We start from the raw sequence: 14624 nt of genomic DNA, 5'->3' as shown, positions 1-14624 counted from the left end.
TTATAGTTAAAAGGTTTCCACTGTGGCCACAGTCCCGTAAGAAAGGGTTAGTGATATTTTGGTAAAGTAGATGGGGTTTTCTTAGACTGTTACTGCATGTTTTATCGTTACAGGACATTGTGAACACCATCATCAAACACTGCTCGCCACAGTTTTTCTCCTTGGGGCTCCCAGGGGCGACCCTTCTGATCATGGACTTCATTGTGGCAGCTGGTAGAGTTGCTGCCTCGCCGTCTCTCAATGTAAGGTTGTCTGAACGTGGAATTGCGTTGTTGTAGTGGAATGTTTAGGACCCAACGGTCAAATTGGGATTAGATCGGTTGGGCTGCAAAGGTACTTCTGTATTTGTGATCCTACAGCCAGAAAGTCCAGTATCACAGCCATGTGTGTGTGTATATGTATGTATGTGTGTATATATATATGTATATGTATGTATATATATATGTGTGTGTGTATGTATGTATATATATATATATATATATATATATATATATATATATTAAATGTCCTAAAATACAGTAGGTGCCCTCTTGCTGCCTATTTGTAGCCCTGTTAAGATGGCGGCAGGCCTCCTCTTTATGGCACAACAGTTAGCTCTTGCTGAATTATATCAGTAGGTTAAAATGTCCGCAACCGTAACATGAAAGTAAATCTAATAGTCCAGGTCATACCTTTTTAACAGGTTATTCTGGATCAAGAGGAGGGAAATGGCATATATTTTCTTAGTGGTGGCTGAAGTCACCCTTTTTTGTCTGAAAAGACAATAATTAAAGCATTTCTTGGTAAAGAACACAACCCGGTTTTCTCATTCTTGGTGACAGGCTCCTCGTGTAGAAGCCCAAGTTCTCCTGGGATCTCTCGTCTGCTTTCCAAACCTCTACGAGGAGCTCCCAGCTCTGCACCCCAGCAGCTCTGACATCGTAATGTCGCAGTTCACAGACATCAAGGTCAGCTTTTACTCTTAAGACGAGCAACAATGCTGTCTCTTCCCTACGTGTTGCTATAACCCTACTTACCCTTTACGTTTAGGAACTTATCATCAAAACTGTGTTAAGTTCTGCTAGGGAAGAACCATCCGGACCTGCAAGGTAAACCAAAAACCAACACTTTACAGTATTTTGTGTTTCCTGTTGAGGCTTAGATGTTTAATGACATTTATTTTTGTGCAGGTGTGTAGCACTTTGTAGTTTAGGAATCTGGATGTGTGAAGAGCTGGTTAATCAGACCCACCACCCACAGATCAAGGAAGCCCTAAATGTCATCTGCGTGTCTCTAAAGGTAAGAACGCAAGCATAAAGTCCGTTCGGACTTAGCGGTCTATAGAGATGTGATATCATCAAGAGTTGTGGCTTCAGACAGAGTCAAAATCGCCAACTCTATTAGCTTGCCACCTCAATCAACCATTAGCCAAAATAATTCAGATGCCGGACTTCCCCTTGAAATGTTCCCCTTGTGTGATGGCACCTCTTGGAGCACAAAACAAAAAGCTGGTAATGGTTTAGCCAGCGACGGCGGATGTATCAGTTACTGATGATATGTTCTTCATTTCAGTTTCCCAATAAAGTGGTGGCCCAGGTGGCCTGCAGCGTCTTGAATGTTCTTGTTAACTACGTTAACGAACTGCAGATCTACCAGGCAGACTTTCCACTGAAGATTATAGAGGTAGGCGGCATGTCACGGTGTCTGCGCCTTCATTACGAGAAAAGAAGGTGTTTATTAAAACTGTAATTAAAGATGACTCCTCAGTGTGATTGCTGCCATCATAACGCGCAATAAGTTAGACTGAACGAGACGTTTAACTACTGGATACCACAGGAGTGCTCTATTGCTCTGATTACCAGTCCCAGTTTCATAGACCCAGCAACGGGTTAAATATTACCTGTCTAGTATAACTGTATTGCAATAGTAGCCAGACGAGGATTATCCTTAAAACACCATTAACACGTAATCTCTCCTAGTATAGATGTGGTTGTCATGAACTATTCATCTGAAATATAAACCTAGCTATATGAATGATGCATGGTCCTGCTCGAGGAACATATGAGCAGGACAGTAAACTGTCCCTTTAAAGTAGAAACTATCTTTTGTAGTAAATGCATACAATTTCATAATGTCATTTTTACTGGATTCTGTATCTCTTGAGACACTCTGTTGCTGTTTAACAAGTTCAAATGTCTTTCCAGATCTTGCTAGCCACCGTGACGTACCTGCTCCCAACTGCCGAGGCTTCATCTTATGAGCAAGATAAACGGGTAGGTGGTTGAGAATTTTTGGGGTATTCAGTTTTGGGTGCTTGTCTCATGGGCCCGTTTCCATAGGTCGTAAGAAGACACTGTCTTCTTTTCTCTGGGGTTGTCCTACACATTTATCTGTGAGCTCCAGCACATATGGTAACATATAGCTCACGGGTCCTCTGCGCTTCTGCTTTATCTTACAGCTGGTGGTATCCCTGCTGCTCTCCTTGTTGGACTGGATGATGGCACTGCCCCTTCCCGTGTTACTGAAACCAATGTGCCATGCTGGGACGGAAAACCAAGGCAGAGAAAACTCTGTCTTAAACTGTGCATACAAGGTAGAAAATAAAACCAGCTCGTTTTGAGGTTTTCTTGGTAACTGCCTACCACATTAGCTTGTGTAGAAGTGTGTGAAACTTTTATAGTGTAGTCCCTGTGCTCTTTTACCATCTGGCACATAACTACTTGTGCCATTCTGCCTTATGATGTCATAATCACATGTATCAAAGCAGTTTCTTTGTCTCGTAATTTGCACACTGCATTTCCAGTATGTTTCAACACAGGGGTTTTTTTTTTTTGGGGGGGGGGGGGTTCAGTTCTTCACCATGAATGTCTGTGGAGTGATCAGCAGAACAAGGCCTCTAACGTGTGGTGGTGCTACTGGATTTTTAACAGATATTTATAGTTTTATTAAAGTGTTTCTCGTGAATTTATCCCTGTGATATCATTGCATAGACATCGACATTGTCGGTGTGCGGAAGGTTATGGAATTTTCCTGCTAATTGCGCCACTTCTACCACTTTCACCAGAATTGCTCTATGTGCATAATCCCCACGGTGCTTTTTATTTAAAAATAATAATAGAGTGTAACAGATAAGCTGCAGCATTTGAAAAAGTGATTATCGAAGGATACATGGTGCATGTACTTATATATTTTTTTTATAACGTGGTGCTAATAAGCACTGCGTGAAGTCAGATGAATTTGCAGTGCTAAGTGGAAAAGGAAGATTTGGTTAGGTGTTAAAATATACCGCAAAGACAGCCCCTGTCTCAATTACTTGGAAGAGAACAAATTATAGCACCTAAACTGTAGTCTTATTTTCAAATAAAAAAAAATGTAATGTATTGCCAAGCGTGACCCACTATGATAAATACTTATGTCTGTTACTTTCCCAAAACACTACATTTTTCACATCAATACAGTAGATTCACCTATGGAGCTATATTAACAGATTAAAATCATATTAATATGTATTCATACCCCACAGGAAAAGGGATAATTTACGCTTCTCTGCTAGTTTATCGCTCCCCATTATGATGTATCTGTCCTATTTTTAATCTGATTGGTTCAGGCAGCCTTTGTATGTTATGGTGAGTTAAAGAACTTAAGTAAATAAAACTTGGGTGTTTTAAGCTGGAAATAAATGCAGGCTTAGTTCACAGAGCTCTGTGTTCCATTCTTGTTATGAATAAAGACTTCTCTGTTGGTGGATCACGGTTTCTAGCTTTATGGTAGTTGTATACAGTGACAGTTCTTGGGGTTGCTTTTATAACCCCATATTCCGTCCTTCCATACACTAGGTCCTTCACAACTGTGTCTATGGCTCCCAACATTTCAACAATCCAAGGTACTTCCCTATGAGTCTTTCTGATCTGGCATCGGAAGACTACGATCCCTTCATGCAACTGGAATGCTTGAAGGAACCAGAACCACTGCATTCCCCGGATTCAGAGCGTTCCACCAAACTACAACCGGTTACTGAGGGTACGTATCAAATATGTTTGTATTTGGTTTTATTGTCTGGGTTATTAGTCAAGGGACGTGTCTCTACAAAACCCCGTTTAACTCCCAAGCTGGTGGCCAAGGTTTGCCACTTGGTTTCCAAATTTGCTTTATTCTCAGCTTTCTCTCAGTATTGGGAAATGGTGTCATGGTAATAAAAAAAAAATAAATAAATAAAAAAAATAAACAAAATAAAATGGGAATACAGAATGAAAAGCTTTTAAGTAGGTAGAAAGTAAAATCAGTTGTGAAAAGTCTTACAAGTACATATGTTGGTGCATTCAAAACCATAATTGAAACGTAGAACCACAAAAATGTTGTGCTCTTGTTTTAAGAAATATGATTTTTTTTTTGCCCGTAAGGGACGTGTGTTTTGTTTTATTTAAAAAAAAAAAAAATAAAAAAAAATTTTTTTACAAAGCTGCCACGATTGGTATTATTTACGTGGCTTGAAGTGGTCTTTTAGACTAAGCCCATGATTGTTCCCTTGGCGCACGCATCCAAAGAGGCCTTAATTTTGAAATTCTTAGAACCTCAAACTGGAAAGCCAAGTAGTCCTCTGAGTAGACAGGCGCAGGCAAAGAGCGTGAGGCTTCATAAAGTACTTTCTGCTAAAAGGTGTTCGGTTCCATGGTGAGTTTCTGCTTTGTACTGTTTGCAAACCATGCAGTTTACTTTACTCTTTTAACCCCTTTAATGACAAAGCCTGTACATGTACGGGCTCAAAATGCATTGTTTTCAATGGGTTTAGGGACCGCCCATTGTCCGTAAGGGGTTAAATGTGCGAATGAGCAGTTTACGGTACAACGCCGTCCTGGGCTGGCTATCTGCCCGTTATTGCTCTATACTGCACATTGGGTGCAGTAGTGTATGGCCACTGGCTGGGCCACATATGGCCATGCAGATCCCGGCTTGCGTCGTCACTTTAAGACCAGTGGCTGCCTCTTCATCTCCAGTCTGGCTCTGGTATAACCTACACAAACATTTTTTCTTTTTCTTACTAAAGCAAGGCTTGCCTGGTATGTATCTTTTGTGAAAAGTAAAGAACTACATTTCCTTCATTGGTACCCCCATTTCCTTGGTTTGTGCACCCTTTCCTTCCAAAGACACGCTTCTTTTTCTGTGTACAATCCCTCTTCGTTAATAAATTCTAAATGACATTTTTCTTTTTAGACACACTAGGTTGGCCCGTTCTGCCTCTTAAGCCAGCAGTCCCCTTTTTCTTCACCGGTGCCAGTAAAAAATATCGAGTGCCAAAAGAAACTTTTCTGTCCATAATTTAGGATTTTTCACACCAAAAAATAGAGGAGGGCTTCAAGCCAGGTTCCCTAATGTTAAAAACAGCAATTCTATTAACAGCCGTGGCACCAGTTGAAGGTTTCTCAGTGGGAAGTCATACACAAATCATTTCATTTCTTGGATCAGCAAATAGATTGAAACCTCCATATGGTTCTCAATTCATCCATGGGATTTAGCCTTGTTTAGTCTGCAGCTTCATTTCCTGGATTTTTAATGTCTATAAGAAAAGAACGTAAGCTACTAGATGTATTTTCTTATTTATTGAATGCGTTACGATTTATTGTGGTCATCGTTAATTTATATATATATTTTTTTTAACTAGTTTAAAGTTTTACTTGTTTTAAGAGGCTGAGTACGTGTGTTGAGCGGAAAAGGTTCATGCCGCTGCCTTTTTAATGCTCTACCGGCCATCAAACCATAATTATATTCCTATCAAGGCTTTTTTGTATGAAGATTTGAGATTAAAGGAATTAAAGGTCTCTGCTCTAATTCTAAAGAACAAATGTATACGTTATTGCTTTATCACAAAGGCTACACTGCAACTGTCCTTAACGACGACTGGTACTGAGTGGTGACGCTTCTTTTGTTGGAGTAAATGTTTACTTTCCAAACCAGTATTCTTTTATTCTTGCCGTAGATGCCCAATAGGCACTTAAAACATCCACTGGTTGTATTGTTGTGCATCTCTATCTAGGCGCCTGGCCCTGTCGAGTCGCACGGGATGGCGCCTGGCCCCGTCGAGTCGCACGGGATGGCGCCCGGCCCTGTTATTGGGTCAGGTAGGTTGGGCACCATGATAATCATTTGACTTCCCATCATGTATTCCGTTTTCGGTCCATTTATGTAATACTATAGTTAAATAAGTTACACAAACATTGTGTAGAAGACCGGCTTCATTACTTGGGTTTCCACTAATACCTTAGTTTTGTTGCATTATATAGGTACAGCCAAGCTCACTGTCTGCCATGTGTGTTTTGGACGGCTTCATGGCCGGATGGCTGAACATGACGCACGATGAACATTTGACTTCAGTCTGCTTTGGTACTCGTGATATGAAGGGGCTGTCACAATGGAGGCTCAAAAAAAATGAGAGAAATCATTCTAATTTGCCTTTAATACGAATAGAAGTATAGTGTTTATTTGGCAGATATGACAGATGTGGAAATGTATTTTTTTTTTCTCTGTTAAATGATGACTGTCCTTATTAGCGCAATCTACTCATCCGTAGGCCAGGCTGGATCTATTCTCACGTAATTACATTTTCACCTTTCGCTATTATCTGAGGCTAGCATTTGGGACTCTTGTAACAATTAGTTTCATGCGTATTCTTTTCCAGCAGGACGGACAGCGGGCTTTCTGCGGCCGTGAAGCCTCTCAGTGGGCCGTAATGAGCTGTAATTACTGGGTTTGCAGCAGAATGCGTGAGTGTTTGTTTAAAACTGAATAGCCGGGTCTGAATAGGTTCCTATTAAGTGAATAGGAGCTACAGAAAGCTGCATCATCAAAGATATATCTCCGATATGGCATTTCCCTCGCACCTCTCTGTAAATACATATTTTTGGCCGTGAGTCTCTTCACGTCGCCCTCTTTTCTATCTTTCGATATATACGTTTATGTATGATTTTCTGCCGGTTTAGCGTTGCGCAGAATTATACATTCTATAAGTTAAGTGCTTTTGTTAGTACCGGGTTTTCGGTATGATCAGCGGTATCGCAAGGCTGTGAAATATGTTGACGACGGAATGTGCTCTATCCCGCTTTTATATGTTTAAGGTTTGGAAATGGTTTAATGTTCTACTTTAATATAGTGATATCCGAGCCTCTCCATAGGCGCCGTTATACATGGTTTTCCCAAAGATGTTGATCGGTCTATTTAGTTGCCTCCATGATTGTGTCGCTACAACCCCCCCCCCCCCCCGGGGTTTTATATAAAGATGCCATATGTCAAACCATATATATTAAAGGGTTTTCCCAACCTCTCCATTCTCCTCGCTGTCTCCGAAGGACGGTATGCAAAAATCAGGACACTCTCCGACAGCATTAAATACACGTAAATAACCATTGTGCGTCAAAATAGTTCTCCATACATTGAAACACAACACTTTGGGTCTGTAACGATGATCGAGATCCTGACTCCCAGTAACTATTTGGGGCGCTGTTTATTTAAAGGTGTCTTGTTTTTTTGTACTTGGGGACATGTTTTCACTTTGCTGGTACATCTTCTGAAATTTTGCTAATCAGACTTTCCATTAGTTTGCATAAAAGTCACGCCATCCCGGCTTTAATTAAAGCAAAGTGATAATAATTGCACACGCACGTCCAAAGCCTTTTCTAATATCGCCGCTGCCCCAGGCCTCGGCTCCCAAATAAAGATGAATTGTGAGCTCACTTCCAAATGCATTGTTTAATTATTGGTTGTCGGATAAGAGTGGTATATTAGTTGAAAAGGATGGCTTTGATATTCTGGCCTTTAATTTGAACATCATTCTCTGACTTGTCTTTCCCGGTGACCTATGCTTAAACCCTGACCGGTCACGCTTATTTTCTCCATTGTGCTTAAAAGCCTTGAAAGCACAATTGGTTAATCATGGTGTTGCCTCTAAATGGGAATGGCCACCTTCCAGACTATCCTTGATCATGTTTCGTAACCTAAATACATGCTGGTGCCGCGCTATAAAATCAGCGGCGTATTTTGGCTGGGGGGGCGCGCTGCCCTTGGTCTCGACCATCCGCTTGCCACTGATTTTCTTCTTGTCTGCCTTCCTTTATGACACGCTTCATCATATGACATCATATCGCATCACACGCTGCATTTAAAGATAGTTGTACTATGGTGCATGTGCTGGCTAGGCACAGGGATCCAGAGTGGGCTAGTTATAAAGGAGCAGGGCAATCTGCCCCCCCCCCCTTATACAGCAAAGGGGCTACTGTCCCCCTAGGTGGACGGTGTGATGTAATACACCACTGTACAAGATATTTGTCTTATATTAGTCATGGTTTTCATAGCTGGATTAAACTGCCCCCCCCCCCCCATTTTGAAACAGTTTGTTTCTGGCGGATATACATTTTATAACATCGGAGATGATCAAAATGCTGTCGCTTTTAGTACAAAACTATAACAAAAAACCTAAACAAAAACGCCCAACGTATGGCCGAGTATGTCGGAGTCTGAGAATCGCCGTGGATTGAATTCTTTATCCTAGATGTGACTGTTCCCATATCGGAGCTACTGTAATAGTAATGTTAAATCAAAATTTACTTACGTTTTAGAATTTTTATGTTCATCCAAAAGCAATAGAATGGGATGCTTGTGGAAAGAAGATTAAGGAATTCCTTTTTTGTAGTAAATCATAACAAAATAAGTGAGATAATAAACACTTAAATCTTTTGTTTCAATATAAGTAGAATTAGTAACATTGTAAAAAACAAAAATAGGTAATTTTTTTTAATGTTTGTTTTTTTTTTCTTCTGAAAGAGTCTAATATTTTGGAAATACCCCAATATGTTAACCTTCATTTTTTATCCTGTTCTAGTCTTTTACCACGATGAAATGGTTGCACAGTATACTGTAATTTCAGACATGAGTGTGTGGGCAGAGAGAAGATATTGCACCCACCGACTGCGGTGTTTTATATAAAAGAATGGCGTTTGGAATTTTTAATGGATACACGTTTTATTTTCTCAGTAAAAACACCCAAGCAACAGGGTCTAATTCCAGTCGCCGCACGAACGGTCATCACACATCTCGTGAACCATCTGGGCCACTATCCAATGAGCGGAGATCCTGCCATGCTGACGAGTCAGATTTGCGAGAACCATGATAACCCATACAGCGATAGTTCTGACCTCTCCCCGCAGCTCTTCCACAGCCCAAACCTACAATTCTTTGTTCTCAATAACACCACGCTGGTGTCATGCCTACAGATCCAAGCAGACGAGCAAGTGCCTCCTGGTGAGGAGCTCTCTTCTGCCAACTCCACGGTTCGCATCATTTTGAGGGATCTCTCCGGCAAGTACAGTTGGGATTCTAATATTCTTTACGGACCTGCGCTACCGTTTTCTGGGCAAATGTCTCAGCAGTCTTCCCTTTTTCCTACCATCCCTCCTCCTTGTCTTACCCAAGAGGAAGAACATACGTCGACCCAGAAAGAGACTGAGGAACATTCCTCGCTCCAGCCAAGGAGGAGAGGCAGGGAGTCTCTGCCCCTGTGGGACAGTTTATCAGATGAGGAAGATGCCCTAGACTGCCTTTTGCAGTACCTGGGTGCTACCGGCCCAGAGTGCCTTCAAAGAGCTGGAGTCCCTCTCAATGTTCCCTCCCCACCACCTACTTGCTTCTCCGAGAAGCTAGAGAACGAGGTCAGCAACGCCATCTTGAAGCAGAGCGCCGAGGAGAAGGAATTTGTGGAGAAACATTGCGGTAACCTCCACATGAGAGCGATGCCCCAAGAAGAGCCAGCTAACCAAAAACCCCAGTCTGCCTTCTACTACGCCCGGCTACTGCTCAGCATCCTTGGCATGAATTCCTGGGAAAAGAGGTAAAAGCTGGGATTTTGTGAAGAAAATTCACAGGAGCGTTAATGTATTTAAGGTCACTGCTCATCAAAAGGGCCAAATATGGGAAATAGTTGTAAACGACTGCTACACGTTTAGAAAATTTAGACATGACACAATTTTCTTCACTACGCAGTGATGTCATAGAAATGTAAAGCAGTCTCACTAGAACTTGAATTTAATTCAAGTTTAATGGGTAATGGGGGGGAAAAAAGAAGGCAATGCATAACATACAGAATATTCTAGAGTATCCGCTGGATAAATAAATGTGCCCCGCTTTCCAGGAGAAACTTTCATCTTTTGAAGAAGAACGAGAAACTTCTTCGGGAACTGAGGAACTTGGACTCCAGGCAGTGGTAAGAACAGCAACTCTCTAATTGTCCATATGCAGCATGTTTTACTGTATTTAACTTATATCACTATTTGATTTATATAAATATTAAATTGTCTGCACTGGCCAAACACCACACTGAGCTCCTTCAGACTCGACAGCCATCGAACGACTCCTGTCAATCCACCTTTGCTATAAACTTAACTCTCTCCTGAGTAGCCAGATGTATCACTCGTCTTCCCTGGAGGAAAGATGTGCCTTAGTTTAATATTCAACGTCAAATTTAGGTTGCTAGCCATTGCAATCAAAAACAAAGTGTTCAAGCTATAGGTGGCATTGATGCCTATAGTCGGGACACTGACCCTGCAGTCGGTTATATCCTATTTCCATAGTCAACCCGCATTCTCTCTAAAGGTCTCCCTCTTCTGCCGCTTCCCTTTTTAGCCGTGAAACGCACAAAATTGCAGTGTTCTACGTTGCGGATGGCCAGGAAGACAAGCACTCGATCCTGTCGAACACTGGTGGGAGTCAAGACTACGAGGACTTTGTGACTGGTCTTGGATGGGAGGTACGAATACTCGCTGTGTAGGGTTTTTTTTTTTTTTTAAACGACAGCACCTTGCAAATGTATTCAGCCCCCTGAACAAAGGAGAATAAAGTCAACCCCGCTCTCTTTGGTGCTTTTGGTCTCTACGTGTTTGAGACGAACTCTGATGTGATGTCATATGTCGGCACTCTGTGTACTCGGTAATGCCTGTGCTCTAGAAGTAGATGAAAGAAATTATCAAGCAAGATTTCTCTTTTATTTTATTGATGATACATTTTATCCAGTTTAATAGATGATGGTTTTATCAGCAAAAAAGTTTGCTTACTTACAAGATTTTTAAATGTTCCCCTTTCATACTTCTGTTAGAAAAGTGATCTGATGTAAAGTGAGGTGATATCTTCTCTCGGGAAGCTTTGAATTTTTAACACCACCGTTTTTTGCTATCCGTTCGTTTCTTCCAAATTATTTTTTCTGGAAGGTGTGTGATGGTCTTACGCATCCCCATGAAAGAGGATGAGCCCCTGAAGAGAAGTACACTGTTTGACCAGCAGCCATCAAAGGAAATAACAAAATGTAACAAGTATTTTTTGGAATACAAGACACGCTTTTAGAAGGAAAACAATGGTGAAAAGATTTAAAAGCCAGATATTTAGGTTTGATTATAAAATTGTCTGTCGATGTTTGTTTTTTCCCAGTAAATGCGGAACCGAATGCATACAGTGAATATTCTACGTGCATGAATGGCTCTATTGTCTTATGCAGGTGAATCTGGCCAATCACTGTGGGGTTTCTAGGAGGACTTCAGCGAAATAAGAGTACCGGGCATAGCACGCCATACTTTGCCACGTCCAATGTGGAAGTTATGTTTCACGATCGATCGACGCGGATGCTTTCAGACTCGGATGACTGCTTAACGAAAAAGGTAAGCGGCGAACGCTTTCTTTCGGCACACAAGTGGTCTTGTTTTGGGTGGAAGATGTCTGCTGAATAGTCCTGCTCAGTCTGTAGTTATGGATCACAGTTGTGTATACGAGGGTTGTCAAGCTTGATCATGGTAATCAAATATTTTAAAAAAGCCTGCATATCCCTCCTTGAAAGTAATTGTTAAATGTCATGTTTATATTCTTTTCCGCGCGATAATCTCAGGTAACCAGTTGATGATGAGCTAAAATGCTCCCATTTGCTAAAGCTACTTGCGATAATAAGCTGGATATCTTTGGCTGTATGCCTGCATAAGTATGTTACTGGTGATACATTCCATGTAAAGGCTAACAAGTTAAGGTCTTTGGTCTCCTGACCTTGTTAACGGTGCACGCTCGGAGAGATTAAGCTGCCCCCCCAGGTCCTCTGTACATGGATCTTCAGAGGTGTTAATCCACTCGGCAGAAACGATAATGAGCACAGACTGGAAAGCTGGGGGTTTGCAAGAAGTGTGGGAGCTTCTAATTAAATTATAAAGAATTGAGTACCGGTTAAGGTCCTCACAACGGACGTGTATCCGGCTTTCTAGATCGTAATAGTTTAATAGTTGGCAGATACCACTTTATAATTGCATTCCCCCAAGCCACTATATTTTGAGGTCAAGAGTGTAGTCGATGCCAACTAAGAAGGCACATTTTTGGGTGAAAAGTAGCCATTTGCCTTGAAATATTTGGAAACGGTTCATGGTCTTTTATTAAGCCTTCTTGACATTAGAGTCGAAAGCGTATCCGTCATGCCGATACCAGTGGCTTTCGGATCTGGGTTGGGTTTGCCGGTAACTCTCCAAACCGGTACGAAAGTCAAAGCATAGATTTTAAGGGTAATGAATGCGAGGGGTCAATGAAAAGGGAAAAATAACTTGTTGAAAAATGGGGGGGGGGGGGGGGGGGGGGGGGGGACACAAAATGAAATATTACGAGCCAATAATATGGAAATATTTGAATAATCCGAGATGGATAATGGATTCGCTTACCAATGGTATGACTTAACGGTAATAACAGTATCAACGTTTATTGTTAACTGAATACTTCCAAAACATGTATAGAGAAAAAGATTTGTCCTGGAGATTTGCACGGTCTCCGTTATAGATATGTTGGGCTTTTCTGTCGCGTCCTGCTTAGCAGGGTGTCCAGGGACCCGTATTTCTGGCAGGCACATTACTTATCGTAAAATAAAACATTATTGCATCAGAAAAAAAAACATCCAAGCTCGCCTACAGATTTCATTATTTCGCACTTCTCCTGCGTTCAGCCGGTATGAGGTCTGACATGATAAGGTCCATCACGGGCGCCAGTGATAGAGGATGATGATTAACAGCTGGACGTACAGAAGTTAATGCCCCCGGGGCTGCATTTCAAGGGACAAAATACCATTTGTACCATTTTAATGCTGGCATGCGGCTGAGACGTAAATACGATTAGCTCAGGAGAAATTCTAAAAAACCACCCCGAATATTTTTTTTTTTTCTTTTCTTCAAATAAAAAAAAAAAAAATGGATTCAATTAAAACGTCTGAAATATGTCTATTTCCGTATAAAAATAATTAAACAAGAGGTTTCAGAGTTTGAGTAACACAAACGTATAGTTCGGAGGGAACATGAGAGAGGGCATGTGATATTTAAATAGGTTAAAAACTACAGATGTGTTACAATCGATATGGCAGTAAAACTTTTTTTTCACCAGATTCACTTTCCCCCCCCCCCCCCCCCCCCATTTTCTAAAGCTTCGTCATCTTGGCAATGATGAAGTGCATATAGTTTGGTCGGAGCACAGTCGGGAGTATCGCCGTGGCATCATTCCAACTGAATTTGGGGACGTTCTACTGGTTATTTACCCCATGAAGAATCACATGTTCAGCATCCAAATAATGAAGAAGCCAGAAGTAAGTCATATACTTGGTCATCATTTCTTTCTGATAGGATTTCTCTTATTCTCTATTATTTATTCCAAGTAACGGCTCGGCCTATTATAATCCGTATTATCAATGGTTATTTTTAATATCATGTGTGTTTCTACTAGTCTGGGAAAGCGATACAACACAGGCTCATGTCTGATTTTGAACGTATTTTATATTGAGGTGAAATTTAGTGTCATTGGCTTCTCGTAGTGAAGTCCTACTGGATTATGACATCACACCCAGCTGCGTCACAACCATCTTGCATGGTGCTAACCTTCTTTGTACCGCTCAGGTTCCGTTTTTCGGACCTCTCTTCGATGGAGCCATCGTGAACGGTAAAATCCTGCCAGGTCTGGTTCGTGTGACAGCCATCAATGCCAGCAGAGCACTTAAGTCTCTCATCCCACTGTACCAGAACTTGTATCCTTTCTCGGGTGAGGTAGGTCTTATTGGGCTTATTGGGCTAATAGAACTTTCATTTATTATTTAAGTCCACATATTCCGTCACTGTTAAAGTAAATAAGAGAATGGTTTTATTGCAGGAGCTAACAACTGGTGCTCTCCAAATTAATCGAGTAATTAAAAACTGTTGAAACATACCTTATCGTCAGGCTTGGTGGTCTCCAATGTAGATAATGTGAGGTTTGTTCTGCAGTCCCTATACACGCTTCATAGAGGTTGGTTGCTATAGCATTGCAAATGCCAAATGTCTTCAAAAAGTGATCCGATTTAAGGCATTGATGATCGTGTAATGGCTTCATAAGCTGTGTTTTGGAAGCACAATACATAGTGACCGCGATACATTGATATTCTAAAACTGAGGGTCTCTTTAGGAGCCTAACCTTTAAAATGCCTACCTACACCTGGAGAAGGCGTATGGAATACATACGGTATGTTTAAAAAGTATTCTAACCCCAAGTGAGACTCTGCTACAGATGTCTTGATATTCCAGGTATGAAGAACAGCTTTGTTTTTATGGTCTCATATCTTGTAATACAAA

The 14624-nt window shown here is 41.2% G+C and overlaps 1 pseudogene; it reads left to right on the top strand.

Moving 5' to 3' along the window:
- The window catches only part of LOC149284665 (ral GTPase-activating protein subunit alpha-1-like), a 58035-nt pseudogene that overhangs the window by 31829 nt on the left and 11582 nt on the right, over positions 1 to 14624 (top strand).

This window comes from Sceloporus occidentalis, unplaced genomic scaffold (genome assembly GCF_023333645.1).
Source record: "Sceloporus occidentalis isolate IW3139 unplaced genomic scaffold, rSceOcc1.0.p SCAF_89, whole genome shotgun sequence".
NCBI lineage: Eukaryota > Metazoa > Chordata > Lepidosauria > Squamata > Phrynosomatidae > Sceloporus > Sceloporus occidentalis.
This window is presented reverse-complemented; position numbering and strand designations above follow the sequence as displayed.